The following is a 23,119-nucleotide window of genomic DNA, read 5'->3' as shown; positions in this document are numbered from 1 at the left end:
AGAGTTCATGCGCATCCCATAACAGAGAGGTGAAATACATACCGCCCCCCCCCCCCCGCGCCCCCCTGAAGCGGGCGGGTTGGACTTGAAGCCTGCGTGGCTTCCCAGAGACGCAGTTGAGCGCAGCGCACCGCGGAGCGCGCAGCTCCGGACGCACCTCAGTGAGAGCGGCGGGTGTGTGTGTGACCATCACACACACACACACACACACACACACACAACCTGCTCTGCAACATCTGCCACGTCGTCTCTGATGGAGAGCGGAGCGGTCGGACTGTGTTGATGTGGAGTAACGCGTCTGTCCCTCCGTCTGTCCGTCTGCCTCTTTGGCGGCTCCCGTGGACCGAGTCGGGGTGTTTTGGGGGGGGCTGCGCGGTGACATCCTGGATGTTTAAGCCTTGAAATAAAAAATAAAAAACTCTGCGCAGGATCGAGCCCCCGGAACATCTGCGTGGAAAACTTCCCGGCATGCCACCGCCGCGCCGCGCGTCGCGGGCTGCGGACCCGCGAGCTCCGCCGCACACCGCGTGAGTCTGAGTGTGTTTCTTGTTTATTTGCTTGTTTATTTGTAGTCGCATCACTGGCTTCTGCTTCGATAACCCCACTAATGGGTGGGAATAGTTTTTTTTCAGGGGTGTGAAGGGGCCATAGCAGCTCATCATTCTCACGTATTACCTCCTTGTCGTCCTCATATTTGTTATTCACTATAATAATAATTATTGAATGGACTCTGAGCTCCCAGACGTTCCTCTTCTACTAAATCCATCTCCTCCTCCCGGGATGTCGTCCCCCCTTCCCCTCCAGGCAGCTGCTCCCTTACATTTAAGGGATTTCCTGTCATCACATGTTTGCGTTTGACTCCCAAACACTTGCTCCTCTTCAAATCTCTTTAAATGTCATCGAATTTGTTTGGAAAGCATTCCCGAGAACCCCCCCCCCCCCCCCCCCCACACTATACCTCTCCATCAATAACATTCACCTGTCAGCGTCTAAGTAGAGGAGCTCCATCTTCATTAGAGGCTTTTTTATTTATTCTCGTATGGATTGCACTATATACAAACACCCCCCCCCCCCATCCTCCCCACCTCCCCCTCCTCACATTAACCTGTTGATATGTGGAGGCCAGCGCTCTCCTTCACCACTGCACCGGTGGGCCCTTCAAAACAAGAGAGGATGAACTAATGAGGACATGGCAGTCTGTTCTCTGAGTCTAAGGTGTGTGTGTGTGTGTGTGTGTCCTCCTGAAGGTGAGCTGCATGATGGGGAAGCTGCACTTGTTGTTGTTGTTGTTCTTTTGTTTGTTGCAAAGACACATAAAACAAATGTGAAATAGAGAGGAGAGTGCAGAGAGAGGGCAGCTGTCCTTCGGCTGTGTTTTTCTTTAGTTTCCTTCGTCTTCGTCGGTGATCTCCAAACTCTCTGATATCCGGCGCTCACATCACATCCTCTCAGCATCGAACAGACGCCTTTTTCCCTTCCAGCAACTTATTCAACCCGGTTCATCTCGCCCTCCCCTATCTCACACTTGTTTGTATTACATGCAGCTCTTGACGTGTTTTTATCGTCCTGATGGACGCTGTAGCTGTCGGGCTTTAATTCTTCACTTTGAGGCCGGTACTCTGTACCACTGGAGGTTCAGAGCTGGATGTAAAATGGGAGAAGCCATTAGAGATGGTTTAGGTCCCGGTCGCCATAGTTCTGGAGCGGTGAGCCGTAAGGACGTCGGCCTTCATGTCGGGAACTATTTTCTTCCCTCCGTGAAACACAACTCGCTGTCTGTGGACTGTCAGGAGGAACCGGGTCAAGACTTTGGAATAAGGACACAGCTGCTTCATTTAAAAAAAGGTATTTTTATCAGAGCGATAAGAAATATGAGTGATGACAGACCCATATCTCCAAAACACACACATATATATATATTGTATATACATACGTATATATATATATATACTGTGTATATATATGTATATATATATTGTGTATAAATATATATGTTTTGGAGATATGGGTCTGTCATCACTCATATTGCTCATCACACACATATAAATATACATATATATATATACATATGTGTATATAGGACTGTCTCAGAAAATTAGAATATTGTGATAAAGTTCTTTATTTTCTGTAATGCAATTAAAAAATATTAAATATTAAAAGAATAAAAGGCTTGCAATATTGCAGTTGATTTGTAATGAATCCAGAATCGTTTTTTTAATTGCATTACAGAAAATAAAGAACTTTATCACAATATTCTAATTTTCTGAGACAGTCCTGTATACATATATATATCAGGCATGAAAACGGGTCAGGGGTGAAAAAGGTGAGAAGGATAGGCGCGGTGGGGGGATGCTGGTGACTTCCACGAACATCGATGTTGGACGTTGTATGATAATCTATAGTTCCTCCATTCTGACACCAAGTCAGTGGGCCCTATAATAATAGTAATATTGTATATAATATAGTCATTCATGAACCAACTTCCTTTTTTTTTTGGCGTGAACAAGTCTTCAAGTCTTGTGCTCTGCTGAGCCTCGAGTCTGTTCCTTGAGTCTGTTCTGCCTCTACCTGGTTGTCACGATCTTCTAATCCAGGGGTGTCAAACTCATTTTCACCGAGGGCCACATCCGCCTCATGTCTGCCCTCAAAGGGCGGTTGTCACTAACACGGTATAATTCTAACTACTCCAGAACATATTGTTAAATAACTGTCTTTGCATTTGTTTGTTTATTTAGGTGTACTTATATAAATGTATAACTATATATGCAAATGTATTTAATATTATACAATACATCTATTTAATTTAATTATATTTATTTTAACCCACATTACTTTATCAAAGATCAAACAAACATTATTGCATTAACTTTGTTAAAAGCTTTTTCACAGTTGAGACAGGTGGTTCTCCACTGGTCTGGGCAGTGGTTCTCCACTGGTCTGGGGCAGTAGTTCTCCACTGGTTTGGGGCAGTAGTTCTCCACTGGTTTGGGCAGTGGTTCTCCACTGGTCTGGCTTTGGGACGCACTATCACCCCTGAATGACAAGCTGAGACCTAAATTGAGGGATATTTTTAACTTCTCAAATGTATTTAATGAAAAGATGTTGCAGTTTGAACCTGAGTGTTCAGAATATCACAGTATGCACAACACAACTATTTAGTAATATTCCCTTTTACAGTCAATTATGAACCAACAAGTGAATCTTAAGGACACAAGAATGCGGTCACATAAAATGACGTGGCGGGCCACATTTGGCGGGCCATGAGTTTGACACGTATGTTCTAATCTATGCCATACCTGCCATAAATATCATGATACTGATACAATACCATAAAACAGTACCATAAATACGATCCTGGTATATTGATCTATAATAGTAATAAATAAAATATCTGTATGGTTCACTTTTTACCAACTTTTTCAACACTTAACAAATGGCAGTATTATTAGTATTAGCCTACAAGATATTAATGAAACTACATGGAGCCATCATAGCATTGATTATCACTATGAGACTGTTAGTCTGTATCTGACCAGATGATACAGAGTTCATCAGGATGAGCAGCTGGAGAGTTACAGAAACAGAACTTTACAGACTGAACTTAAACATTTCACTTCTGGCATCTTTTTTAATTTTAATTTTTAAAGCCGAAAATTCCGCCACTTAACGGCACTCGCTGCGTAGTGTGCGCAGACAGCTCGAAACGGAGCAGCGCGTGCGCTCTGATCGCTCTTTTAATGAAGTATCGATACTAAAAATATGCTAAATCACATCGCTCTTAACGTACGGGTACTTTGTTAGCATCGCTACACCGTGCAGCGTGACAGCAGCAGATAGCGGGCTAACATTCAAGCTAACCTAAACCACCAAACGCTGAAGACATCTTGACGCTGATTGGCCGAGACGCGACACGTGCCCATCAAAGATGTTCTATTGCGAAAAGCACCACTCCACATTTTCTCCGTGTCCCACTCCAATCTCATAAACGCCGGCCGGCCAATTGACCCCCCCCCCCTTCCCCCAAAACAAAAACTTCGGATCTACACGATTCACGTCAGTCACCTATTTTGGTTTCAAAACGGCGAATTTCGCCGAAAGGTGAGGGATTCTCATGCCTGATATATATATACAACTCACAGCAAAACTTTGATTGATAGAAAGCAAGAGGAAAACATGTGTTTTTGATTTTCAGGGTGATTTTAGGGTTCAAGTTAATCCTGTGATTTGAGATCATAGAAATACTCTGGATCAAAACCCCGATCAGCCCGTTTAAGATTCACACTGTTTATCCATTTGCGAGCTGAATCTGTCCTAAAGCATCTCATCTCTTTCATGACACAAGCCCCAGCTGGTCGAACAACACCATCACTTCCTGTGACTCAGTCTGAAAGGTGCTCTTCATCCCTGGCCCTCAGACTCTTACGCATGTGATCATGTCGTGAGAAGTGCTGCCTCCGTGATTATTGCAGATGGAGAGAAAGAAAGAAAGATGTTTTGCGTCATTTCCAGATCATGAAATCGTTTTATCTCTCTCTCTCTCTCTCTCGGGCTGATTGCCGCGCTGCTCGATCGTCCTCACGCCCTCGAGCACAGAGACCCAATCAGTCTGAATTAGGAGGCGGTCAGGTGATAGTTCAAGAGCTCTGTCTCCCCTCGAAAAGACTTCCGCTTCGATCCCTTGTATCTTTCTCTTTTTACACGGATGAAGACGAGAGTGGATGAAGAGTGGATGTGGGACGAGCTGCAGATGTATGCAAAGAGGCATTTAAATAATATTTTCACATTTGTCCACGTATTCTATTCCTGATGAAAGGAAAGAATCCACCTTGGAAGATTTTTTATTTTTTTTGTTGACTCCTTTGTCACAAATCCAGTGTCTGAAACACACAATGAGGCGTTCAGGGTCACAGTAACAGGAAATGTGTTGTGTTGAGGATGAGAGGAAAACATGCGCTAATACGCTTCACTTACCCCCCCTAATGAGGGTGAGAGGGATGTAGAGCACTTGAAATGGTAGCTTTGGTTTTTCTAAAAATCCCACTTATCCCACTTAATAAGGAGTAAAGTGTTGCATTAGTGACCTGGTTTTATTAAATTCGGAGGGGAAAAAAGCATTTGAGTTTCAAATCCTCACCTGCATTCGATTTCCCCCGATTTTGTTGATTTTTAAAGACAAATGCGGCTTTTAACCTTTTAGGCACCAAGCTTTTTTTAGGCCTCTGCTCCGAAAATTGTACATCCAAACTAAAAAGGCAGTAACTCTGCAACCACTTGGGCTATTATAATCATTTTTACATTTTACGTTATTTAAACATGTTTTCTTTCGTTCAGTCACATATCAGTCTATATGTTACTGGGTACGAGTAAATGAAGATGGCACATAGAAAAAATATAAGATTAGTAAAGGGGTACAGACCAATGTTTCTTTCTCGGGAAACACCAGGTTATTTTTACTTCTACGGCTCGAAATCCTTCAAATGTAAAAAAAATTGCACTTTGTTTGAACTTAAAGTCTCCACGAAACTTCTAACCTGTGATGTAGATAAAAGTAGATGCTGCTTGGGCCAAAAACATTGAGAATCCCTGCACTGCGTCATCAGAGCGTTCAGCCACATTATTAACCCCCGATACGTAAAACATATTGTGTGAGATTTAAAGAGTCCCCAGCTCACCTCCACCTGTGTGTTTACCCCACAGCGTTTGATTGACATCTTCCTCACTCGCCCGTTGCGCCGTTAAAGCGTCGTTTACACTCGAGGAGGCGTAGAAAAAACCACGTGAACTGTGAATCAGAAAGACAACGAGGGGAAACCCAGAGACACGCCCACAAACACTGGAGGCGTGTCATATTTACTCAAATGAAGATTCTGTTTTTATCAGTGAAATATTTGTGACAATTACATTCAGAAAAACATAACAGTGAGATAAAATGCATAAAATACACAGATTCAGCATCGCATTCCTCTGACATCGAGAATCCATCACACCGGATATATCGACTTTTTTGTTTTACATCTTCTTCATAGTCAAAATCTTGCCTCTGTGCATTACCCACAATGCAACGCACCCCCTGTAGTTCTGTGTGTTATGCGAGTAGCATTGAGCCCTTAGCCTCAAACAGAAATAAGATCATTTATCCTTTATCAGGAGATAATTATGCATAAGGAGATGACTTTAGAGGTGAGGTGAGCTCATCTGAGCTCCTCCAGATTCTTTCCAGTTTCTAACTTGCCGTCTTCAGCTCCAACCGACTCAAGTGACCTCATTGAAGGCCGACCAGACGTTGCGTAGCTACCTGTTCTGCCCATTTCCTTAAACAATCCACTTGGGATAAACTCTGTGTTGTAAATATGAAGCTGCAGCCAGGAGACAGTTAGCGTAGCTTAGCATTAAGTACGGCTGTCCCGGGGAACAGCTAGCATGACTCTTAAAAAAGGTTTTTTAAAAGCCTTCCAGCTCCTCTAAAGCTCACAAAACTGTTGCTTTAGGACAAAGAGCTGCTACCTCTGCTTTAAAACCGCAACTTTGCGTTTTTTAATACTTTTGTTTTTGTATCGATTCAACCAACAGGATCCAGTGTTATGCTAAAGCTAAGCTAACCGTCTCCTGGCTCAGCGAGAAAGTGAAGAAAGCAACTCACGACTAAACAAACTGACCTAAATATACCTTTTAGACTACGACCCTGCTGCCGGTGCATTTATAAAGATAATATTCCCATGATTCAAAAAGCCTTGTTCGGCGTGTCGCCTCTCTCCGTGGAGCTCTTCCATTTTCGTGTCATGCTCAATAAACTGCTCCCATCAAAAGCACTTTGCTGAGTCGCTGTCAGAGATGCATATCCCCCCCCCCCCCCCCCAACCCCTCTCTCACTGCTTCGGAGAAAGTGGCCTAAAAAATGATTGGCCTCACAATAGAGGCTAGCCGGAGGGGGGTCCCGCTCCTAATTAGTTGTGATGCTGTGCCCGACCTCTCCCACATCGGCTCCATCGGGTGCCAGCACAGTCATCCTCGGTGTGTTGAAAATGCGAAATTGAAGATGTGAAAAGAGTCGATACACACAGACATTTTATTGTGTGATCAGAAAGTGATGAGACAACGGCAAAAAACGACCTTTTATGACCTTTTATATTCTATCGAGAATATACGAGAATTAGTCCTAAAACCTGGGTACGAGTCGGCCTTTCTGTACTTTCTATTTCCCTCGAGTCGGTGGCATTAAGGTGATAATTTCCTCTAGTCTGTAAGTGTGAAAGTCAACATTGTGAGGTTGATTCACCCACACACTCTAAATTGTCTCATTTCAGAGCCAGCTGTAAAAAGAAAAACAACAATATTATGAATTTCGCAGCATGCAATCTGCAATTTGACATCTAGTTGCTTATGTTTGGATCTTTTTTTTTGCAATTAGGAGTCCAGAGAAAAGTGTTTTGACTTGTGGGCTGTCGGCACAATTATTTCTGTGTTCTGTTCTACAGTCCAACAAGAAAAGGAGTGAAACAAAACAATGATGTTAGGACTCTGTGGATCGCTTTCATCGAGTTTATTGATGTTTTTTTTCCTGAAATTGGGTTCGACTGGGTTTCTTCTCGTATCCTGAAGGCATGAAACTAAGAGTTCAAAGTAAAGCTTCGGTACATGTTGCAGGACCACAGCTCCGGACGTGGGTCTTCACGGGTTTGATTGCCTCCGTGAGCGGATGCACCGATGTCGCCGACCAGCACTAGTCTTGAAGGTTTGCTCGAGATAACCAGCATTGGGTCCGGGCTTTCTTGGGTCCGGTCTTAAAAGAGTGCAGAGACACAATAATCACACGGATGTCCCAGTCTGGACGTCAGAAAGGTTTCGGAGGTTGTCCACCGACCGACGAGTTCTTTGTTTGAGGCGTTCGGATGCTTCTAGACCTTTCGTGGACTGACTTGTCCTGGACGTGGGTCTTCACGGGTTTGATCGCCTCCGTGAGCGAACGCATCAATGTCGGCGACTCAACAATAATCACTACAATGTCCAAGTTTGGACGTCCGAAAGGAATCGGAGGTTGTCCACCGACCGACGAGTACTTTGTTTGAGGCGTTCGGACGCTTCTAGTCCTTTCATGGACTGACTTGTCCTGAAGGTTTGCTAGAGATAACCAGCATTGTGTCCAGGCCTTAAAATAGTGGCGAGACACAATTATTACACGAATGTCCCAGTTTAAACGTCAGAAAGGTATCGGAGGTTGTTTATCGACCGACGAGTTCTTTGTTTGAGGCGTTCGGACGCTTCTAGACCTTTCATGGACTAACTTGTCCTGGACGTGGGTCTTCACGGTTTGATCGCCTCCGTGAGCGGATGCACCAATGTCGGCAACTCAACTGGAATGTGTTTAAAGTCCTTTAATGGACTGACTTGTCCTGAAGCTTTGCTAGAGATAACCAGCATTGTGTCCGGGCCTTAAAAGAGTGGCGAGGCACAATAATCCATCGAATGTCCCAGTTTGGACGTCAGAAAGGTATCGGAGGTTCTTCATCGACCGACGGGGACTTGGATTGAGGCGTTCGGACGCTTCTAGACCTTTCATGGACTGACTTTACCTGAAGGTTTGCTTGAGATGAAGCAAATTTGAATGTTGACTCTTTTTTTTGTCCCGCAGAGACATGCTGTGTCGCTGAATGGGAACCGTTCCCTGTGAAGCCACCGTCCCATCTCTCATCGTGCGGGTAAGGGTCCCCCAGCAACAGTGGCAGTGATGTACCAGGAGGTGGCCTTCCTGGCCGGAAGCAACGAGCAGCAGTTCACCCCCTTCCACTTCAAGACCGTGGAGAACCCGCAGGAGGTGGAGAGCAAGAAGGGTTTGTTCTACAAGCGAGCCCAGCTGCTGCCCCGCCAACAGGACGGGGACCAGGTCGGCCTCGGCGACGCCGCGGTGGCCGCCGTCATCAACGTGGGCGGGATCAAGTACCGCATCCCCTGGTCCACGCTGGAGGAGTTCCCCCTGACGAGACTGGGCAAGCTGCGCGGCTGCAGCAACGAGGCCGAGATCATGGACCTGTGCGACGACTACGACGGCAGCCGCAACGAGTACTTCTTCGACCGCAGCCCGTCGGCCTTCCGCACGATCGTCTCGTTCCTGGCGGCGGGGAAGCTGCGTCTGCTCAGGGAGATGTGCGCCCTGTCCTTCCAGGAGGAGCTGCTCTACTGGGGGGTGGAGGAGAACAACCTGGACTGGTGCTGCCTCCGGAAGCTGCGGCTCAGGCAGGAGGAGTTCAAGGAGCTGCAGCGGTTGGAGGAGGAGGAGGAGGCGGAGCTTACGTCGCCGCAGAGCCCGCAGCCCCCCGGAGCCGAGCCGCAGGACGAGGCCCAAACGGGGGGCTGCATGCGGAGGCTGCGGGACATGGTGGAGAACCCCCACTCGGGCCTCCCGGGGAAGATCTTCGCCTGTCTGTCGGTGATATTTGTAGCCATCACCGCGGTGACGCTGTGCATCAGCACCATGCCAGACCTCAGGGAGGAGGAGGAGCGGGTGAGTTCACTTCCCGTCTAACTAATCAACTCATTTTAAATTATCCCCAAAAAGTCCAAAAACTCATATCCGGTTTCCACGCGTTTCATTTCTGAAACGAAGCGTTGACAATTATTGGATTTAAATGATTCAACTCGGAAGTAAAGCATCCAAATAATTTAACAACGAGAGGCGTCTCGCAATTCTTTTTATTTCCACGTTATAATTTAAGGATTTTAAAAAGTCCCAAAAAGAAAAAAACAGGCATTAATATGATATAATGTGATATAAAAAGGTGTTGGACAGAACGCTCCCTGTGGCGTCTAACAGCAAAACAAATGCTACAACCTTCATGTTGCGTAATATATGTTCATAATGAACACCGCACACACATAACGATAAATTTAAGGATTTCCTTTTTTTATTCCTAACAGCCTCGGGGGGTGTGAGTGCTCTACAGCTGCTACAGTTGAGATTATGTTGATGCTGCAGCCCACATACAGAGTCTTCTTGGGCTTTATTGTAAATCATAGTGACAGTCACAGAGGCTGAAAGGCTCAGGGACACAGAAGCTGCTTCTCCCTTCACCCCAAAACCAGATTATTCGCTCTCTCCTCACTTTTCCTGCAGCAATAAATGCCTTCAGAGCAACGCGAGATCCAAGTTCTCCCAAATTACAGGCAGTAATTGACAGTGCATTCAAACGTGAAATGGGGAAAAACGTTGATATATATATTTATATTCACATTAAATCAAAAGTCGGTGCCGGTTTTGGGGGTTTTCAATTCTGTGTCCCACACATAATTCTCCCCGTGCAGTTGATTTGACTACACCTGCTTTCAAAAATGAATATGAAATGAGATCAAATGAATGTTAAATAAGCTCATTTTTGTTATATACTATGGTGATTATGCAAAGTATAGCCATGCAGTCCTAATTCATACAGTTTTAACGCTTGTTTACCCAAATCATATCGACACCAGCTGACCAGGAAATAAAGTGAGAGCTTTAAATGGAGATAAATCGTGTTTTATTGAGGCTCCTGTTCACTTTGATGCTCCATAAAAGCAGATGGTATTTTAACTGGTATATAAACTGTTACATTTTAGAAAAGCCTCTTTGATGTTACAGTCCAAAGAGTTTTGACAAAATTTTATCACGAGGGGAAATAACTTTGTCTGCTTGCCTTCTGAGAGTTAGATGAGAAGATTGATATAAATATTGTGTCTGTATGTTAATAGAGCTAATGCACAGTTAGCGTAGCTTAGCATAAAGACTGGAAAGAAGGGGAAACTGCTAGCGTCGCTCTTTCCAAAGTTGAAAATGAATCATCTGATAGCAGCAACTCTAAAAAGCTAATTAACACATTAAATCTTATTTGTTTGATCCACATGGTTCTGGTGGAACTTTGTATTGTTCATTTACATGTCTGCTAAAGATGAACCTTTTAAAAAGATTGAAATAATTTCCAGAAACTTAAATGAATCGAGCTCAACTGACTCGCTCGTTGATATTCAAGCTGCTACCATCCTATATTTATATAGATATTAATCTCACAATCCGTTATTCAGACTACAGAATACATAAAGAAAACATCAAATATTGGAGATAAAATGTTTATTAATCAGTGGGAACAATAAGAACAGGCTCAAATGAGGTAATCTAGAACTAAAAAAAGGATTGACAGGCAATTAATGATGATTGATGTTTTCTGGTTGACCTCGTCAAGAGAAGCCAATGTCGGTGAGATTTTTGTAATTTCTTTTTTTAAGATCACGAAAAGTGCTTCAAAACTCAGACGTGCGAACTTTCATGTGTTTTAGTCCTTTTGCCAGCAGGCTATACAAATGTCCTGACTCCAGTTCCTCAACGTACGGACGTGAGACGGGGATCACGCATTTAATTTCAGTCTCGTAAAGGAAGTCGCTGTATTTTCCAAAATGTTGGGGGTATTTCTGTAATTTCACAAATAAATCGGAATCTGATTTAAAGCGAGCACGGCACAAACAAAACAAATACAAACAAAGATACCCTTGATATGCCAAAAGCTTTCGAGCCTGTCAGGTTGAATCGTCTGAATAAAAAGGGACGATACTCGTGACTTCAAGGCTCTCATTACGTCTGACAGCGAGAGCGGAGAGCATCCACCTGTTGCTGCCTTCGGCTTTCATCTCCATGGAAGGGAAATGTTGCCGCCTCAGGCTTTTTGTACCCAGTTACTACAAATGCTGCCAAAGTCTGTCACAGGGGCACAAAGAAAGCATTTTTTATAGCCTCCGATGTCCACCTCTTTGCCTCCGGAGGTCTTCAGAGAGCCTCAGCGATCCGACTCCGGAGCGTCTAATTCACCTCCTGAACGACATCGGCAGACCCAGCGTATGATTAAAGGAGAGCCCCGCGGTTCTCCCTCTGTCGGAGATGTATATTCATCAGGGGGGAGGGGTGTGTGTGGAAGCTTCAATGGGAAAATCTATCAGGAAAAACAACAAAGCGGGGTAAAAGCTGAACAAAGACCAGCTTAGACGTCGTCTTCATTTTATCTCCAATTAGGCGTCATCTTGCCATTACATTTCGAATCAGAAGAGCAACAGGAGCGATTATAGTGTGTCAAACTCCGGACAGCTGAGAAGGTGTCATGGTGTCATCGTGGCACCAATTAACCACCTGGAGGTGCCTGAGGAAGTGAGCCTCCCTCCTCCTCCTCCTCCTCCTCCTCCTCCTCCGAGGGAGCTAAGGGTGGATCATTAGAATGTGAGAACGAAAAACTAAGTGTGCAAACCCCCCCAAAAAACGAAAAGGGTTTATGGGTAGGCCTAGCCTATAATGAGGTGGCTGCGTCAGTCTCCGAAACACCTCAAATATCACAATGAAGGGAGGCTGCCGCTCATTTGCACAACTTGAACCGCCATTGAACGCCAGAGATTGGAGCAACACCCCCAAAAATGTCAAAATCTTGAGACACACAGCTAAAACGTTAGCTAAAACGTGAGCTAAAAACATTAGCTAAAACGTTAGCTAAAGCGTTGTCCCAAAAAAGGGTTGCGTGTGTGCTTCTGGTGGTTTTTGTGCTGGTAATTGTTCCGCGTTCACGAAAAGAAAAGAAAAAAATCCTGAACAAAAAAAAAGAGACAAAGCAAACCTCTGATTTCTCTGTTTTTTTCCCAGCATTCCTATTTTCCACCGAGGTGACGGAGCGTCTCCTCATTACCACGTCGGGAGAAAAATTAGAAGTATAGCTCAACGTTTGCATTTAACTCAAATTGGTGAATTTCTTTTTCCTCCTCAACCATCACAGAACCTCCCAATATCCATTTAGCGTTGATAGACGGACATTCACATCTGCACAGTAATGAAACTAATGAGGTGATAATGTCCTCTGATTGTAACATATTGTGTATCTGTAATGTTTCCTCGTGTTTTATGGCTCCAGTGTTTAGCAGCACGAACGGAGCAGCGCTTAAACTCTCCTGCTAAACCTCACCAGACCTCATGATGATACCTTCATCGTGTTAAATCATTATTCATTTAAACCTAAACTGATTTCCTGGGCAATTGGAAACAAGCTTTGGACACAACACATACTCTCATCTTTTAAGGCTAATATTGCTTATATGTTAGCAAATAAAACACATGAAGCAGATATGAAGCAACATTAGCATTCACTTGGAGTCCAGTGGCAAATTAAATCAAATATACATATATATACATATATATATATAGTTTTTGCCATTTTCTTTAAACCTCTAAATACTCGAGACAGCGCATTTAAGAATGTAACTACTGGTTTTGTCGGCGGCGTTGGGCTGCCGTCATCTTGGTTTTTTTTGCAACCACGAGTGACACGAGAGGGCGGAGCTTAACAACAACTGAAATCTGAATGCGACATTTTGGGCCGAACCCAAACGTTAAGATTGTCTTAAACTGAAAGGACATTTGTGAAAGGCTTGAAGCTCTGTTTTTTAAGACGGTATAAAGTAACCGTTAGCTGAAAGAGGCTAAAACGTGAAACAACAACTGCCGCTTCCACACAAACTCTCACTCCAAAGCATCTTTAACATATTTTATTTGCCAGTAAATGAAGTCGTAGTTTGAAGCTTTCAGTCCTGGAATCCGGGCCTAAATGAAATTGCATCGTGAAGCGGGCGGGCGATGCAACCCAAAACCCAGGAAGCGTCCGCGTCTTTACGCACTTGGCCACTTGCGCCGTAGAGAAGCTGAGTTCGGGGCAGGGAAAAAAAACCTTTGTAAGGATCCTCCTGCAATGAAAAGCACTTAGACAAGCTTTCCGATCAAATACGGCTCTTAGACCAGAAACATTGGGTGGCTAAGAAGCTTTTCACTACCCCTCTTCCTCTCACACGCACACAATACAAGAAGAAGAACAAGCTTTATTGCATTTGGCCGCTCTCTGCACTCTCAGGATGAATAGGGGATAAAACCTCTCAAGTGTTTTGTTGATTTCTTACTGTGTCCCCGGAAGCATCTCCAGTCTCCAGCTGTGGATCCACCGGCCTCTCGGTGACTCCGCTCATGCCTCAGAGCCACGCGAACTCCATTCTGGTGTAAATCCCTACCACTTTTTTTTTAAAGTTCACCCGCAACCCCCGGGCCATATATATCATCACATGGGGAGAACTGGGGAGGCGGAGCTCAGGAGGGCGAGCTGGACGAGGGGTGGCTGAGAAATGTGCGTCAGCGCTGCAGAATAATCGAAATACTTTAGTCGTATTGTCTCTGCTGGAAATAGCCAGGTGGACATCACTCATCCCTGCGGACTGTGAGTTTGACGCTTCGTGCTCGGAGAAGTGTGCGATTCATCTCATTCGGTGTTCGTGGAAGAAAATGATTTCTACCGCGAGTCGAGAAGTGATTTTTATTCAAAGTGTAAAAACTGTAAATCTCACCCCGAGGGAACTTTGGCGTGTTTTATGCTGTACGAGAGTTGAGCGGGGAAAAAACTCCTCTGCTGTCAGTTGAGCAATGTACGGAGATCGGATGAGTACCAGCATGTGAACAATGGTTCTTTAAGAGGTTTAATATGAATATAGTAGTTTGCAGAAGTCAATTAAAATAGGCTCCAGTTGAGCTGTAACTGCTCCTCCAGTTGCACCTCCTCTCACACGAGGAGCAGCACTGACTTTCCGAGGGAAACACTTCTCCCGTTACCACGGAAGCGTTCGCATTAGTAAACATCGTCTGGAAGTACTCGATATTTGAAACAAATTTAAATATTTATTTTCCGGTTGAACCGCAAAAGGAAGCACTTTGTGTTGTGAAGGACGTCGACTGATGAAGACGAAGGAACGTCGAGTCAGAGTTCCACGAGACTTTCATGTCAAATGCATATATAATTAATTAATTAATATACACTTTTATTAATCCCCAAGGGGAAATTAGTATATATATGTATATATATATATCTATGTATGTATATATATCAATATATATATTTACATATATATATATATGTAAATATATATATCAATATATATATTTACATATATATATATGTAAATATATATATATGTATGTATGTATATATATCTATGTATGTATATATATAGATATATATTTACATATATATATATATGTAAATGTAAATATATATATGTATATACATACATATAGTATACATATATATCTGTATACATATATATAAGTATATAAATATGTATATATATATGTATATATGTATACATATATATATGTATAGATATGTTTACATATCTATAGTATATATATGTATATACATATATACATATATATATATGTATATATATACATATTTACATATCTATATATATGTATACATGTATATACAATATATATGTACAGTATATTTATGTTTACATATATATATGTATATACATATATACAGTATATATATGTATATACATATATACAGTATATATATACATATGTAGATCCATATATATGCTCATAATTGTTGTCTTTGCAAACTGTAAAACATGCAAACTTTTACTCTTTCACTCCCTCTCTATGGACTTCAGTTCATTAATTCTAGTTCTGTTTATTGTTTGTGTGTGTGAGAGAGAGAGAGAGAGAGAGAGAGAGACACATTCGTCAGGCAACAGCCATAATCATCGATGCCATTATAGATCAGGATGAGATGAAACTCAAATCCCCCCCAAGGGGAACGTTGGTCTGTCACAGAGATCAGGACTTAAATACAAACAACATGGAGGGGGAGGACCCCGTGTCATGTGACTGCATGGTCAGCTCCCTCATCACAGCAGGTCGTTATGCATGCGTGCGTGGAGTTGTGAAGTGTGATTGGAAGAGCGTGTGAAAGCTGGCAGAGCGGTCGGGGGATTGCAGGTTGGAGGGAACAGAATATGTCTGCTCAGCATAATAAGTACAGCGAGCATCTGGCCTCCCTGAAGAACGGCCGTAATAAATACATATTGACAAGCAGCAGAACAGCCTGGGCCCAGATCAATGCCCACGTGTGGGAGTGTGTGTGTGTGTGTTTGTGTGTCTGTGAGTGCATGGCGCTGGCGGATTAGACTTCTTCTTCTTGCCAAAGACGATGTTCAGTAGAGTCTTTAAAAAAAAGTTCCAGATAAATTAATCACGCTTATGTAATTATTGACTCAGGGTTTGAGCAGAATAATTTGCCTGCTCATCATAATTCACACACACAGACAGACACACACCCACACACACACGTACTGGAGGAAAGTCAGCGTGGGGGGAGATGCTGTGATATGATTGGGTGGTTTTGAGAAGTGAGTAGACTCACAGCAGCGAGTGGGAGCATCGTCTTTATTTGTTTTAATTTGTGCAAAAATTACTCATCGTTTCTCCAGAGGCGGGTTTCCCCTGAACCGTCCTCCTGATTGGCTGTTTCCCCCGAACTGTCCTCCTGATTGGCTGTTTCCCCCGAACCGGCCTCCTGATTGGCTGGGCCCCCTGAACCGGCCTCCTGATTGGCTGTTTCCCCCGAACCGGCCTTCTGATTGGCTGTTCCCCCCGAACCGGCCTTCTGATTGGCTGTTCCCCCCCGAACCGGCCTTCTGATTGGCTGTTCCCCCCGAACCGGCCTTCTGATTGGCTGTTCCCCCCGAACCGGCCTCCTGATTGGCTGTTCCTTCTTTCCCGGGCGGTAAGATGTTCACTCTGAAGGAAAGTGAGTCGTAAGGATGTCGGAGAAGAATTAAAGACGAGGAGAGAAAAAAATATATTCTGACTGCCGGAGTTTTGACAGGAAGTCGACAGACATGAGGCCCGGGGTACTTCCTTTGAGTACTAATGGGTACTGATACATAGTTAACTCTGTGTGTGTGTGTGTGTGTGTGTGTGTATGTATGTGAGTGTGTGTTTGTGTGTCTGTTTGTGTGTGTTTCTGTGTGTGTGTGTGTATGTGTGTGTCTGTATTTCTTGGTGTGTGTGTATATGTGTGTGCGCGTGTGTATATGTGTGTGTTTGTTTGTGTCTGTGTGAGTGTGTGTGTGTATATGTGTGTGTGTGTCTGTCTGTGTGTGTCTATTTGTGTTGTCTATGTGTGTGTATATGTGTGTGTGTCTCTGTCTGGGTGTGTGTCTGTGTGTGTGTCTATGTGTGTGTGTGTCTTTGTGTGTGTGTGTGTGCCTCTGTGTGTGTGTGTGTGTGTGTGTGTGAGGCAGAAGTCTGTCCCAGCATGCACTGTGTGAGCGGTAAGACGACATCAGCATTTCTTTCAGAGCCTCTAAAAAGAAAAATATATATTTACTAAGTTTCAATCCCCTTAAAAAATCAATAAATGACATCAATTGATTCTAAACTTGACATGCATTCATTCTGAAACGTTATCAATGCAGTCGAGTCGAGCAAATAATAATAATAATAATGTGCTCTGGGACTTTGCACGTCAGCGTGTGCACAATCATTGCTGGACGTCTGAAAATGAAGAAAGAGAAACCCAGAGCGACCTCCTGGTTGACCTCCTGGTTTTCACTCCGGTCCACGACTTCCATCCAGCAGCTCTGGACAGTTTGAGTTCAGTAAAACCCAAAAGGGACTAATTAGTGAACGCTGTCTCACTCTCACCAACAATTATGTAAATGTAGGAAGCAGAAACGAGGCATACGCATTCACTCCACTGGTAACAGAGCCCTCTTCCTCTTCCTCCTGTATGTTCCTGGTTTAAAGTTATTTTAATATTTATGACTGCACACATGTCACACAACTTTTTTATTATTTTTATTATTCTTTAGCTTTAAAAAAACAACCACTTCATTTGTTTGCTCTGGGGTGCTAAAAGGGGGAAGTAATAAGTAATAATACATATGGCGTCTCTTTTCGCGGTTTACGATAAAAATAGCGCCTGCTTGATCTTTAAAAAAAAAAAAAAAGCCAGAGAGGATTCACAAGTTATTGTTTTGAGACGAGATTCCAGAAAGCAGAAGCTTATTAAAGATGGTTTGTGGAAAGAGACGGAGGGGGAGGGAAGAGGGGGAGGGGAAAGACACGAGGAGAGCAGAGCCCAGTGAGGCGGATGAATAAACCCATTAAAAGAGCTCGGGGCGTGAAACCGGCTCGCCACTTCGGAAGTCGGTGCGTGTTTGGGACTCATGCCCGCCGCGACTTCCCCTGCGAGGGATCAGAGGCCTCCCTCATCGTTTGGCTCACACGGTTCTCGCCAGCCGCGGCGGGGTCGCGACCTCCTGATAAATGAGACGGATGACTGTGCAGTCAGCCGTGGAAAAAAGAAAAAAGCCTCAGAGGCAGGTACAGTACACACATGCTGGTCAGATAGGAGGAAAAGAGAGTAAATAAATAAATAAATAAACAAATGAATAAATAATACATAAATGAATAAATAATAAATACAATAATAATAAATAAATACATACATAATAAATAAATGAATAAATACATACATGAATACATAATAAATAAATGAATAAATAATAAATAAATAAATAAATAAATAATAAAAAATACATAAATACATAATGAATAAATAAAGACATAATAAATAAATAAAGCCAGACAGACTCCCGAATGGACGCAGAGAAGCAGGATGGCAGAGGAGGTGTGAAACACAGCGGTTACTGGGTGACAACTGAGGAGCTCTGAAGGGATTTTTGGACAGGAGCACATCTATTTGTGTTGGCTTCAGCCTGCTTTTTATTTGGGATGTGGAACGACAGCGTGTGGCTAGAGGCTACAATTTGTATTTCTCCGCTGTGGCACTAAAATTCAACAAAATAAAATAAAAAATAGTATCATTGAGGAGGCCAACCCGATTGGCTAATAGCTGATCAGAAAACTGGAATCGGTAACGATAATCTCCGCGGCTAAAGAAGAGGGCTGACGGAGAGACATGAAGCTGTACTTTCTTATAAGATTATGTTTATTTAAAAATAAAAAAATCTCATTCACAATGCAACAAAAATCAACGACTGCAAGTTCTCACGCTTTCTAATTATCAATTAGTAACTAATGCTGTAGTTAAGTGAAGTATTTGGACACTTCAGGGGTGCTCGAACCAGCTGTCAGTGGAACAGCTGATCCCTTTTACTAAAGCACTAACACACATGGATCCACTTCTGATCACGAAGACCACTTTTACAAATCCATATTGCAGTTTAATTGCTGCTCCAGCTGTGCCGATCAGTGACCTGCTCGGTCCTCCATGGGTTTAGCTGTTTTTAGCTCTGTAGGGGGGAAAAAGAGACATGCCATATGAAAAACTAAGTAGCAGCAAATACTGAGGGACATGTCTGGCTTACACAGTCACACCTGGAGATGATATTTACAACCTAAAGTCTGTGTTTTTAACTCCCTAATGTCATATATATATATATCTATATTTTATATAGATATATATATATATATATATTAGTGCTGTGAAAAATAACGCGTTAACTCAGTTAATTCAATTACAGGTTTAACTAGTTTTTTTTTTTAAACGCATTTAACGCATGCGCAGAATGAGCTTCCAATCCATCTGTTGTTGGTCGTCGGGACGAAAAAAAAGTCACTTGCAAAATGAGCTTCCAATCCACCACTTCAATCTGAACTCTGTCCGCTCTCATGCAGACGGTCTGTTCATCGGTAATGATCCTTCCGCAGGTTCACCTCCGGAAACCTTGTTACGACTTTTACTTCCTGTAGATCAGGGTCTCAACACGTCGATCGCGACCTGCCAGTCGATCGCGGCGTAGTGTCGGTAGATCGCATGACATTAAAAGATTGGCCCGCCCCCTGACATGTTCTCTATAGCACGTCTTTGTTCTTTTATTAAACTAAACGTCTGTTGTTGATCGTATCTCCACAGCAGCATGTCAATTCTGTCTCTTCGCGTTGCGTTAACACTTATCGATCTCCGTCTCGCGCGCCACAGAGCTCCGTGCGCGCGCATCGGGACCGAGCAAAAAGTCACTTGTCAATCTGTCCACCTGTCCGGGCCGGTGAGGTTTCAGCTTTGCAGCGGTGTCCCCGCCTTCCCTTTCATCACGGCCCAGTTCATGAAGAAAACCCACACAGTCAGTTTGCCTCAGCAGCTGCTAGAGGAAGACTAGAGGCCTTTAGATTGTATCATGGTGGAGTTAATGGTTGACAAACAAGAGAACAATGTTCTGTTTAACCCTCCTGTTACCTTTACATTTACTAACATATTTTACCCTCGGGGTCAATTTGACCCCAGCAATTAAAACCTCCAGAAAATTATTAGAATTAATATTGCTTCCCAAGTTTAAGTGTGAGGTACTTAATGTTTGTTTGTTGACTACCTAAATAGCCCTTTAAATAAATAAAAAAGTTGATATTTCTTATATGTTTGACACAGTGAAAAACAGCCTGGGGTCAAATTGACCCCAAAGAACACCGACATTAAACATTGAATGGGGTCAAATTGACCCGAAAGGTAACAGGAGGGTTAAACATTCTGTTTAGGATGAAGATGTATTAATGTTCCATATGGAAGAAAACTGCTAAATAACTGCTGAGTTGCAGCACCATTGTATAGAAGAATGTATAAATGTATATATCCGTCTTTTGTCATAAATCTCTATGTTCTCACAAAATATACCGAGAATATCGGTAATATGTGATTAGTCATGATTAATCCACAAAAACCTGTGATTAACCCGATTAAAATTTTTAATCGTTTCACAGCCCTAATATATATGTATATGTGCACTGTAGACTGTTATATATATAATGGTCTACTGTGCACATATACATACATATATATATATACACACATATATATATATATACATTTCTCAGCATTACACAACATTTTTAAATAGTATTTCTTTCCCTGCATTGCTCCACACATATCATATTCATATTCTAGTTAATCCACACATAATTAACTGCTAGGCAAATAATATTTTTTTGTAATTAATCAAACTTAATTAAATTCAGAATTTGTTTTTCCCTCCAATGTCCTCCAGGGTTGATTTTGACTTAATAATCAAGTAATCTCTTATAATTATATATTTTTAAATATTTATGAACACTATTTCTTGAAAAAAAAGAAAAGATTATGGTGAAAAGAGAGAATGTTTCATCTGCAGCTTTCAGTCGGCAGTTAAATACTCTCGTCAACACTTGTCCCACCTCTCGTCAGCGTGACTAAATCACACAATCGAAACCTTCTGTTTTACGCTTCCTGAAATCCTTCCTCACCTTTTCGTTCGTCGTCAGCTTTTTGTTTGCGAGATCAAACGTGTCGGCCTCCTGAAACGAACCCACCAATCAGACGGCGGCCTTTGAAATAGATTCCCAACGACTGACTTCACGCTTCACGTCTGAGGCGCTACTTATCTCGCACGCCGAGGGGGTGTTGGTGCTGTTTTGCAATGTTACAAAAAAACCGTAATTAATGTCAGTCTTAAAGAGCTTTTTTGATTTCTTTTCTTCCCTTTTTCCCCTGTGGAAGTGTTTTTTTCTATTTTTTGGGGTGAGCTTTCTTTCCTGATCCGACGTGAGGTCAAAGGTCAGGGACGTCGTACGTGTACAGATTGCACATTTGTAATTTTGAGATTTTGGGCTATAAAAAATAAACTGAGATGATTCTCTTCTAATTATATTTTTTAATTGTGATGGGAAAAAAATTGATTATCATGAAAAGAGGGTTTATTTCAGCTGCGCTCGCTTTTAGTTGCCACGACACAGCGGGACAGTTAATTACTTTCATTATTTTGGGGAGTTTTTTCCTGATCTGATGTGAGGTCAAAGGTCAGGGACGTCGTACGTGTACAGATTGCACATATGTAATTTTGTGATTTTGGGCTATAGAAAATAAATTAAATTGAATCTCTGCTAATTATATTTTAAATAATATTTCTGGAGAAAAAAAAAGATAATTAAAAAGGGCTTATTTCAGCTGCGCTAGATTTTAGTCACCACGACGACAGCGGGTCAGTTAAAATACTTACATTTTTTGGGGGGGGACTTTTTTTCCCTGATCCGACGTGAGAGGTCAAAGGTCAGGGATATCGTACGTGGACAGACTGTAAAGCCCTCTGAGGCAAAAAGTAGTAATTTGTGATGTTGGGGCCTTTGCAAAATAAACTGAATTGAATCTTATAATTATATTTTTAAATATGTATGAACCCTATTTCCGCAGTCTTGGGAAAAAAAATAGATTATGATGAAAACAGGGCATGTTACAGCAAGACAGTTAATTACTTTCATTTTTTAAAAAGGCCCTCTGAGGCACATGTGTAATGAGTGTTTTTGAGCCTGTGCAAAAATCCAACAAACCAGATGAAACGTTGTTCCCCTCCGCAGGGCGAGTGCTCCCAGAGGTGCTACAACATCTTCGTGCTGGAGACGGTGTGCGTCGCCTGGTTCTCCCTGGAGTTCACGCTGCGCTTCATCCAGACGCAGAGCAAGTGCTCCTTCCTGCGGACGCCGCTCAACGTCATCGACGTGGTCGCCATCCTCCCGTACTACGTCAGCCTCATCGTGGACTCCGTGTCGGTGGGGGGGAAATCCGCCGGCTCCGGGAACAACTACCTGGAGAAGGTGGGCCTGGTCCTCCGAGTCCTGCGGGCTCTGCGCATCTTCTACGTGATGCGGCTGGCCCGCCACTCCCTGGGCCTGCAGACGCTCGGCCTGACGGTGCGCCGCTGCACGCGGGAGTTCGGCCTCCTGCTGCTCTTCCTCTGCGTCGCCATGGCGCTCTTCTCGCCGCTGGTGTTCCTCGCCGAGAGCGAGCTGGGCGCCAAGCAGGAGTTCACCAGCATCCCCGGCAGCTACTGGTGGGCCGTCATCTCCATGACGACGGTGGGCTACGGCGACATGGTGCCCGGAGCATCCCGGGCCAGGTGGTGGCGTTCAGCAGCATCCTGGCGGCATCCTCCTCATGGCGTTCCCGTCACCTCCATCTTTCACACCTTCGAGGTCGTACCTGGAGCTGAAGGAGGAGCAGATCCGGGCGCTGAGGCAAGCGGACTCGCAGGACAGCACCAAGTCCCAGAGCAGCGAGGACTCGCAGGAGACGGACGGCTACAGCGCGAGGCCGCCGCCCGTCGGCGCAGCGGAGGAAGTCCATGGCGCTCGCGGGGCCGCGGAGATTAGGCGGCCATGAAAAGTTAGCCGGACTTCCAGAGGAAGCTGCAGAAATATATATATATATATAATCAAGAACATGAGTGTACCAGTCAAATGAGTGACGGG

The 23,119-nt window shown here is 43.5% G+C and overlaps 1 pseudogene; it reads left to right on the top strand.

Annotated features, from left to right (window-relative positions):
* Positions 1-146: 146 nt before the first annotated feature.
* LOC130198203 (potassium voltage-gated channel subfamily G member 2-like) lies at positions 147-23,030 on the top strand (annotated as a pseudogene).
* The last annotated feature ends 89 nt before the right edge of the window (positions 23,031-23,119 follow it).

The sequence above is a fragment of the Pseudoliparis swirei genome, chromosome 1 (assembly GCF_029220125.1).
Source record: "Pseudoliparis swirei isolate HS2019 ecotype Mariana Trench chromosome 1, NWPU_hadal_v1, whole genome shotgun sequence".
Classification (NCBI taxonomy): Eukaryota; Metazoa; Chordata; class Actinopteri; order Perciformes; family Liparidae; genus Pseudoliparis; species Pseudoliparis swirei.
This window is presented reverse-complemented; position numbering and strand designations above follow the sequence as displayed.